This window comes from Labeo rohita, chromosome 13 (assembly GCF_022985175.1).
Source record: "Labeo rohita strain BAU-BD-2019 chromosome 13, IGBB_LRoh.1.0, whole genome shotgun sequence".
Lineage (NCBI taxonomy): Eukaryota > Metazoa > Chordata > Actinopteri > Cypriniformes > Cyprinidae > Labeo > Labeo rohita.
The window spans coordinates 28,779,148-28,789,714 of NC_066881.1; the positions used below are offsets into that span (position 1 = coordinate 28,779,148).

Consider the following 10,567-nt stretch of genomic DNA (forward strand, 5'->3'; position numbering starts at 1 on the left):
TGAAATTAATTGTTTGTTACAGACGTTGAAAATGGAAAATGATCATTTTTACAAATATTTAGACTTTTTTAACGCCAAAGTGGTAAATTCTTATTGGCCACAATTCCTATTTTTTCTTCCATACCTCATGGCTTTGTAGAATTTCAATGCTGTTTCATTGAAGCGATGGTTAAAAATAAAAGTTGTCTGCACTCTAATTATATCAGTTATTGTCAATTTATTCAGTATGGACCACTTTTATGCTACTCCTATGTTGCATTTGCATGCTTTTTGAAGCTTGAAAGCCTCTGTCCCCATGGGCACTAATGGAATGGAAAAGAGCAACCAGTACAATCCTCCTTTTGTGTTCCCTGCAGAAATAAAGTCATAGGGGTCTGTAACAACATAAGTCTGAGTAAATGAAGTCAGATTCATTTTTGGCTCCAGTATTCCTTAAAATCTCTCCCTCTGTCCCAAGATGCTACCTTACTTTCAGTGCGTCTGTCCATCTTGGTCTCTCTCCAGCTGTTCTCTCTCTCTGTCTCTGCTTCTCTCTGCCTCGCAGCTTCTCTCTCCTTCCATCTCCGTCTGCATAGCTGTGTGAATGGAAATCATTTCAGGCATCACTACCCACGGCTAATGCTGAAATGTGTTCTCTAAGGTGTCCACAGTGCATATGAATACAGTCATGCCTAAATCCAGATACCGCACAGTCTGATACTCCAAACGTTCAAACAACCTCGAGGCACATAATAAAATCCTTGCTATTTCACGCACAACACAACCTTCATCATCCTCTTCTCCCCACTTAGTAAGTCATAAGACCTCTGGTCAGTTCTAAGACGTCTGAAGCTGTATTATAGGCATTTAAAGGTCAGAGGTCAACTCAGACACAAGGCGAATGAAGGTCAGGTGCATGGCTAAGACTCTGACCCCCGTGTAATTGCCTTAGGGCCCTTTAAACTATGTCACTGTACGCCTCCCATTTGCTGCGCTTCACCGGTCAGAAGTGCTTACAGCAGTTTGATGCTCATAATACTTCCAGTGCGCTGAACAACAGACCACCTCCTGAGACAGTTGCACAAACCTCTGCAACTTTGAGAAAACTGGTTAAGATGAAAACAGTGATTTCTTCAAACTTTAACACATTTATGTATCTCTGTAAAGCGGAAAATCTTACAAAAATACATCCGTATATAACTGAACTAGATTGACATGCTGGGGAAAGCATCACAATAAGAAGCATAACCTAAAGCAACACACTGAGAAACACATGCTAAAGAGCGAATAACAACTTAATTATCAAAACTACACTTGTCAATAACCTCATTAGTGTGTAACTTTTCTAATGAGTCAGCAAAAAGAATTCACTCAATGCATTATTCAAGTTTGCAAACTCAGTCTTAAGATGAGTCAGTTTTGGTCAGATTCGGGTTTGTGCAAATAACATCAGTCTATTTGCTAAGTGATGTCTTATGACAATGAGTAAATAAAGATCCATTTTCAATATAGTTTTTGTTATAAATAATAATGGCATTCTAAAAACACCTTTACAAAAACGGTTTAGCTCCTGCGTACCTAACTAGCCTTCTACCACGCTACAATCACTCCCTAAGCTCCCTAAGGTCACAAAACTCTGGACTGTTGGTAGTACCTAGGATAGCAAAGTCCACTAAAGGAGGTAGAGCTTTTTCACATTTGGCACCCAAACTCTGGAACAGCCTTCCTGATAACGTTCGGGGTTCAGACACACTCCCTCTGTTTAAATCTAGATTAAAGACACATCTTTTTAGCCAAGCATTCAAATAATGCATCTCATAAACTTTTCCTGCAGCTATATCTGATCAAATGTTCATTATTAATCTTTTAGCTCTGGTTTAACAAACCTTCCTTTTCTTAGTTTGAACAGCAGCTACGCTAATTATGTTCCTATTCGTTCTCTGTTTTTGCCATGGGATTGGCATCCCATGGTAACGAGGAATTCACAAGCTCCAGTGTGGATCCAGAACACTTAAGAAGAGTTGATGCCAACCCCACAGAGGACTTCAGATGATGCCAACCCTGAAAACATACAGCACTACCGAATTCTGCTACTAATTTATGGTGTTCTTTGTCTGTTTGATTACATCGTTAATTGATCTTTACCACACATCTCTGCCATATGTACATCAAGCTACTACTACATATATTGTAAAAATGTCAATTTTGTGTAAAGCTGCTTTGCAACGATATGTATCGTGAAAAGCGCTATACAAATAAATTTGAACTGAATTGAATTGAATTGAACAAAAAATATTTATGTTGAACATACAGTGCTGTTCAAAAGTTCAAAGTCAGTAAGTGTTTTTTTTAAGAAATTAGTAATTATTTCTAGCAAGAGTACATTTAATTAATCAAACTGACAGAAAAAAAAAAGTTACAAAAAATACATTTAAAATAAATGCTGTTTGTTTTTAACTTTCTGTTCATCATCATCATCAAAAAAAAACAAAAAAACTATCATGTTTACCAAAAAAATACTAAGCAGTATAACTGTTTTCACTGATAATAATAAGAACTATTATTAGTAATTGAGCACCAAATCAGCATTATTATTATTATTATTTATCGTGATCATTTGACACTAGAAACTGAATTAATGACTGCTGATAATTCAGCATTGCCATCAGAGGAATAAATGACCAAAACCATATTTTAAAACATATAATATAAATACATAATTAAAACATAAAATATATATATATTAAAACAATTATTTTAAATTGTAATAATAATATTTCACAATATTATTGTCTTTACTTTTTGATCAAGTACACTACCAGTCAAAAGTTTTTGAACTATAAGATTTTTTAAGCCTACATTTATTTGATCCAAAGTACAGCAAAAACTTTTGAAATATTTGTACTATTTAAAATAACTGCTTTCTGTCTGAATATATTTAAAAATGTGATTTATTCCTGTCATTTCAAAGCTGAATTACTCCAGTCACATGATCCTTCAGAAATCATTCTAATATTCAGATTTGCTGCTCAAAAACATTTTTTATTATTATTACGTTGAAAACAGTGGAGTAGAATTTTTTCAGGTTTCTTTGTTTTCTATTTCAGCATTTATCTGAAATAGAAATATTTTGTAACATTATGTCTTTATCACTTTTGATCAATTTAAAGCATCCTTGCTAAATAAAGTATTAATTTATATAATTTCTTGTATAAAAGCTTTTTGTTTCAGATAAATGCTGATCTTTGGATCTTTCTATTCATCAAAGAGTCCTGCAAAAATGTACTCAACTGTTTTAAAAATTGATAATAATAATAATAAATTGCTTCTTGAACAGCAAATCAACATATTAGAATGATTTCTGAAGGATCATGTGACACTGAAGACTGGTGTAATGATGCTGAAAATGTAGCCTTGATCAAAGGAATAAATTATATTTTAAAATATATTCAAATAGAAAACAGTTATTTTAAATAGTACAAATATTTAAAAATGTTACTGTCTTTGCTGCACTTTGGATCAAATAAACGCAGGCTTGAAAAAAACATTAAAATCTTATTGTTCAAAAACCTTTGACCTAGTGTAAATGCAGGCTTGGTGAGCATAAGATACTTAAAATATTAAAAAATCTTATTAACGCCAAACTTTTGAACAGTATCGTATGGCCTCCATTTGTTAAGACCGAATCGAGTATTTGCAAGACATGATTCAAATATAATCAACACCAAACAAATGACTGTTAAAAAGAAAAATTCTGCATTAATTGCAGTTGTGAATGAGAGATACATTTCCTATAACACGCCTGAGGGGAATCACAATGTCACTGCATTTCGTCATTGTAAGACACAAACATAATCACAGCGTATTAAAGTTTTGACTGATCTCAAAGCTCCTTAATTATTTTGATCTCCTAATACAGCACAGGACGCCTGCATCATCTCTAACTAATGAAGCTTGTGTGAACCGAAACTTTAGACTGAAACATGGACGGTAACTCATGAGATCACCCCAGTCCTCCTCCTAACACACACACACACACACAAACACATGCACTCTTTCTCTCCATATCAATGGTGTCAGCTGAACACAGATGCCAACTGAGCGCCTGTCTCACTGATCTATTCATTACACCAACAGCACATCACTGAGTCATTATTCAAGCCTTTTAACAGATAAATTCTGGAAAACATGAATGTAATAATAAAGTCATCAGCGTGGAAAAGCCCAGCAACTAAAAACGCAAATGAACGTAAGGTGTTAATGGTGAAACATAAGTGAAATATGACGTGAAAGCAGGCAATGCCTCATGTCACTGTGATTGGCTGATCATGCAGTTAACAGGAAATTGCCTGTCTATGACAGGTCCTAAAATAAACCTAAAAATTGTGAAAATGGACAGATTAAACAGGCTTTTAGCAGATAGATGATGGTGGCAGAAGGTGTGGGACATTTCAGTGCACCTGCAGTGGTGACAGAGGATATGATATATATACACACATATTAATATTTATATATAAATACTATATATAGCTATACTATAGATACTATAGTATCCCTAGCTTCTGCTGTCTTTGCAATGAGAAAATGAAAACAAATGGGTTAAATGATGTGTCTGATGGGAGCAAATGAAACGGGAAAGTTTAATCCATCAGATAGTCTAGTAAACCTCTCAAATATGTTCAAAATTAATATCACGTCGAGTCGCATTTGACTTTATTTTACCAGACATGACTTGAATGAATAAAAACTTCACAGAGAAATTAATCGATCATGTTTTTTCCCTCACAGATGAATTTTAGCGGCTACAGATGCAGTTCTAGAGAACAGATGAGTGATAAATGAATAAGAGTTGATTTTTTAAAATGCTGTTATTGCTTAATATAACACAGAGAGAGATCTAATCCGTTTCAAACGGACTTTGATAAGCTCAAGAGAAACAAAGATCAGCTAATGACACTCAAATACGCTCTTAGACCGTAATAGCATATTATTGATTCGTCAAATCAACATAATGCTGCTTACTCACGCAGTTTATTTCAGTTATTTTCTCTCCTCATGTTCCCGCGGACGGCCGTTCACAGCAACAGTTACGCGAGCGGTTTCACTCACGCGAAAACGTGAAATCATTCATTCCTCCTGTCAGGAATTTACCGGACGGTCTCCGTATCACTCAAACGTTAACCCACCATGTCGGTGTAAAATCCAAGCAGAGTCTCACCGGACGGACCCTCGCAGCGAATCCCGCATCAGTCTCTGTATGTGTGTGTCTTTTTCTCTGACGAGGACGGACCGCAGGAGCCGTTGGTTTTACTTCTTACTGATTCTCCTTAGGCGCGTAAAGTCCAAGAGCAGGTCAGATTCAGGACGGTGTTCGTTAGTCCTCAAGTAACGGTAAAAAGTAGCATGACAGCTCCAATGAAAGTGCAGCCCACCTCACACAACCCTCATTCAACCTTCTCTGCCTCCTTCCTTCTGACTCCTCGGTCTCTCTCACTCTCTCTCTCCCCGCTCTCTCTCTTTCTCTCTCCCTCTCTCGCTCATGAGGCAATAATCTCATTTGCCTGGTCAGTAAAGGTGAGGGCAGGTAAATCTTGATGTGTGTCCGGCAGGTTCATGTAATGGTGAATAAAGAACATGTCCAGGTCAAATTAAGATATTTATATTTCAAAGTCATTCTTTTTTTATAAATATTTATTTAATTAATTTAAAAGTGTATTTTTTTAAATAATAAATCATGGTAGTTTAGTTGCAATCATTATTAATTAACATATAAACGAACATGTATTTTTCATAATTATATACCATTTTAGTATTTGTTGTGTTGTTGTAATTTAATTTATTTAAAAAATAAGTTTGTTCTAAAACCAAATAAAAAAATAAAGTAATAATTATTCACAATAATGACAGTTTTGAAATAATGCATTTTAAGTTTGGAGAGGGATGGGTCATGCAAATAAAATAAAAAAGCAAAAAAAAAAAAAAAAATTCGTAATGGCCATTAAAACACATTTACACTGCAATTCAAAAGTTTTTGAACAGTAAGATTTTTAATGTTTTTTTTTTATGCTCACCAAGCCTGCATTTATTTGATCCAAAATACAGCAGAAGCAGTAATATTTAAAACAACTGTTTTCTATTTTAATACATTTTAAAATGTAATTTTTTTCCTGTGATCAAAGCTACATTCATGAAAGTTCATGAAACATTATTATTATTATTATTATCATCATCATCATTAGTATTTAAAACAGTCAGGATTTTTTAATGAATAGCAAGGTCCAGAGATCAGCATTTATCTGAAATAAAAAACCTTTGTAACATTATACACTATACCATTCAAAAGCTTGGAGTAGGTATAATTCACCTAATAATAGAATTTACCTAATTAATAGAAATTAATACTAATGTTTAGCAAGTATGGTTTCAATTGATCAAAAGTGAAGATAAAGGCATTTATAATGTTACAAAATTTCTGAACTTTTTATTCATCAAGGTCAACATAATAATAATAATAATAAATAATAATAATAAATGTTTTTTGAGCAGCAAATCAGAATATTAGAATGACTTCTGAAGTATCATGTGACTGGAGTAATGATGCTAAAAATTCTGTTTTGAAATCACAGGAATAAATTACATTCTAAATTATATTCAAATAGAAAACAGTTATTTTAAATAGCTTTTTTTTTTTTTGTATTTTAAAAATTTTAAATATTTCAAAATTGTACTGTTTTTGCTTTACTTTGGATCAAATAAATGCAGGCTTGGTGAGCAGAACAGACTTTTTAAAAAAAAAAAAAAACACTTTAAAAATCTTACTGTTCACTAGTGTAATTTTCTATATAATAACACATGAAGAGTTCAGATGTAAAACCAGCTAAACCAGCCATCTCGGTCAAAAATGAGATAACGATACTGAGTGAATGCTCCTGACACATAGTATATGTCCATCAAATACTTTTACTTCAAACTCGATAAATTCCAGCCTCAGCCCAATCAGAAGTACCAGTACGTACATAGAAACCTATTTAAAGTAGCCAGAAAGAAATGCTCATTTTAAAGAAATATGTCAGATGGATTTAGAGGCAACTCTTCACATACTTTCTTAACATTTTCTTTTTGGGTGAAATATGTCCCAGAAATGTTTTTGTGAGGTTCATCCATTCAGCCAAATAAGAAGTACACACAGGCAGGAACACACAAGCACACGCATGCTGTGAACGCGCCTAGTTGTAAATTAAATGTTTCTCATAAACATGATGCAGCCTCAGGTTGTGACATTTGCAAGTGAACAGCCTGAAAGAGTTTTTTCTTTCACCTCTTTAGAAATTAATGTGGGTGGTGACAGAGAGAGACAGAGAGACGTGCAAACACTGGCTGGCTGTACTCTTCTCTAGTAACTTAACCAGTTAACATCTTAAACGCAGCTCAGTGTAACCCAAGAGGCTGCAGTCCAGTGCTCACGTACAAAACCCCTGTAACATCACACCACCTGAATGCAGCCCACCACTGCAGAAAAGTACTTACACAGAGAATCCACATGCCACAAGGACAGCATTTGTAGCATAATATGGATAAACCACAAAAAAAAAAAAAAAAAAATGCACTTGTCCTTCATTTTGTTAAAAAAAATATGCAAAACCAATCAGGGTTACAGTGAAGCACTTACAGTATAATGGAAGCAAATGGGGACTTTATATGTCTATAAACATTAAAATGCTCAATGTTTCAATGCCATAGCCTCAAGATATGAACAACATGCCTGCTAACATGAAGTTAGCGTGCAAAAAAAAATTCTATATAGTGTCATATGCAATTTTATAACTTCATGATGACAATGCAATGGTATAAACCCTTAAACAACTGTAACATTATTATTTAAATAACTTTACAGCTCAAATGATACATTTAAAAACTATTTAGGCCTACATTTTAGATTTATGCAATTAAATTGCATATAAAATTTGCATACATTTGGATTACACAGTTTTACCAAACTAATGTGAGGCATGTATCTGTCTGTGCTTACTGTAAATGAATCAGGTAAAATGTCTGCACTCAAAAAATTGTAGCATAGTTTACTATGAACTATTTTCATTTGATTTTATTTAAATAATTATTTTTAAAATGTGTTTATTCTAACTAGTGATTGAGTATATAAACCTGGTTTATTGTGTATTTAAAACACATTCAGATTATCTGTACTATTTAAATAAAATCGAACCTGTTTCATATTTGAGTGATTGACAAATATAAATCTTAAGATTATAAACTTGACATTTCTGCTTTTAAATCACTCAAAAGAGTGCCCTATTAATTTCAATTATAAATCAATAGCTGTAGTCACACTTTTTATTTTATAAAAGGAAATGATGCAAAGTCAAATTTTATATGCAATTCAAATATACATTTACACATTTTATATAAATTTATATGCAGTTCATTTTGACTATATATATATATATATATATATATATATATATGCATACATTTGGATTACACAGTTTTACCAAACTAATATTTCTGATTTTAAATCAGAAATGCCCTATGCATCTCCATTGTAATAGCTGCAGTCAAGCTTTTTTATTTTTTAAAGACAATTATGCAGTCAAAATAAAATATATTATAATTTTTATATGCAATTAAATGCAATATAAAAATATACATTTATAAATTTTATATAAAGGTATATGCAGTTCAAATATATACATTTTTACTGATTCTTTACTGATTTACTGACGTTTATAAACATTACATTTAAATCACTCAAAAATGTTCCCTATTCATTTCCATTGTAAGTTAATAGCTGCCATCACACTTTATTTATTTATTTATTTTTATATAAGAAAATGATCATTTTCTGTAGTAATCAACAGAACCGAACCCAGGATATTCCTTTAAAATCAGCTATTTCTGTATAGTTTCTATAGGATCAGGTCTCCCCAAGCGCATTACTCTTGGTCAGATGGAGATGATTTTGATCTATTTTAAACCATATACAGTAGCTACTATACTGTAACTGTTTGTGGCTTACCACAAGGCTCACTACCACCATCTACGATTCACAGTGCACATCCACACCTTGTGCACAGTAGATCAGCAGCAGGCCCCAGGAGATCCATGTGGCAATCACAAAATGAACTGAGCAGAGTCCTGAAAATAGAAAGTACGTGTGTGAGAGAGAGAGAGAGAGAGAGAGAGAGAGAGAGACGAGATAGAGTGTGCGTGTGTATGAGATAGAAACCACTTCAAGGTCAACGTAGTCATTTGTAGTCATGGCAGACCAATTAGATGAGTTAGATGTGGATCTTGGAGTGGCTCTTGGGTCTGAGACAGAGACTCACCCGCAAATACAGTGTCTTTGTATGCTCACTGTAACCAAACTAATGCAGTCCACGTCGGCACCTACACAGTCAGACCCCCTTCTGAATACGCAGGTAGCCTGCATGGAAACAGATGCAGGAATAGATCAAAACAAGCGGCGCTAAACTACATATGTCTTGAAGTCAGCCCAGACAACGCAAAAATAAAAATCTTGTTCTGAGTAAAAGAGCCGTTCGGCTCAAACGTCGCACCTCCCTCAGTCAAATTATTTGGGAAATGTAAGCTGAAGCAAAGTGATGCCCTGCTCTCAAAAATAAACCCCCCGCACACGCAGGAAACACACTGCAGCTGCTCACTCATGCCTCAGCAAGCTCAGGATCTAATGTTCTCAATATAGAAGCAGAACAAAATCTGTGCTAGCATGCAACACATCTACACATTTTTAAAACCCTGACACGAGCAGCAGAGACATCCAGGACATTTCATATCAATCCAAGTCCAAACCTCATGTTTACAGGTACAGTCACTCAAAAATCATCTGATATTTATGGCATACGCAAGAGCATGCCACAGTTTCACAGCTGTGGGTGTAGAAAACAGGGTTGGAACCATGACAAACAGCCAAAAAACATGAACATTCATATATATTTTATAATATACACATACTGTATTAATACACTGCCGCTCAAAGGTTTGGGATCAGTGAGATTTTTAATGGTTTTTAAAAACGACATCAAGGCTGAATTTATTTGATCAAAAATACAGAAAAAAAACGGTAATATTGCAAAATGTTATTACCATATAATATAATGGTTTTTATTTTAATATACTTTAAAATATAATTTATTTCTGTGATGCAAAGCTGAATTTTCATCAACTGTTACTCCAGTCTTAAGTGTCACGTCATCCTTCAGAAATCATTCTAATATGCTGATTTATTATCAATGCTGAATATTTTTTTGGAACCTGTGATACTTTTTTCAGGATTCTTTGATCATTAGAAGGTTAAAAACTCTACTGTTCAAAAGTCTGGGGTCAGTAAATTTTTGTTCTTTCTATTTTTGAAAAAAATTAATACTTTTATTCACCAAGGATGTGTTAAATTAATAAAAAGTGATAGCATAGATTTACATTGTTAGAAAATATTTTTGAATAATTGGTGTTCTTTTTAACTTGTTATTTATCAAAGAATCTTGGAAAAAAATAATCACAGGTTCCAAAATATTTGCCAGCAAAAAACAAATATATATATATATATATATAT

General features: G+C 33.6%; 1 protein-coding gene across 1 annotated transcript in view; it reads right to left on the minus strand.

The window, feature by feature from the left end:
• The window catches only part of pcdh15a (protocadherin-related 15a), a 274,694-nt gene extending 269,237 nt beyond the window's left edge, over positions 1-5,457 (minus strand). The window contains 1 exon segment of the mRNA XM_051125245.1: positions 5,006-5,457. The gene's annotated coding sequence lies outside the window, so the exon portion shown is untranslated.
• Between the last annotated feature and the right edge of the window lie 5,110 nt (positions 5,458-10,567).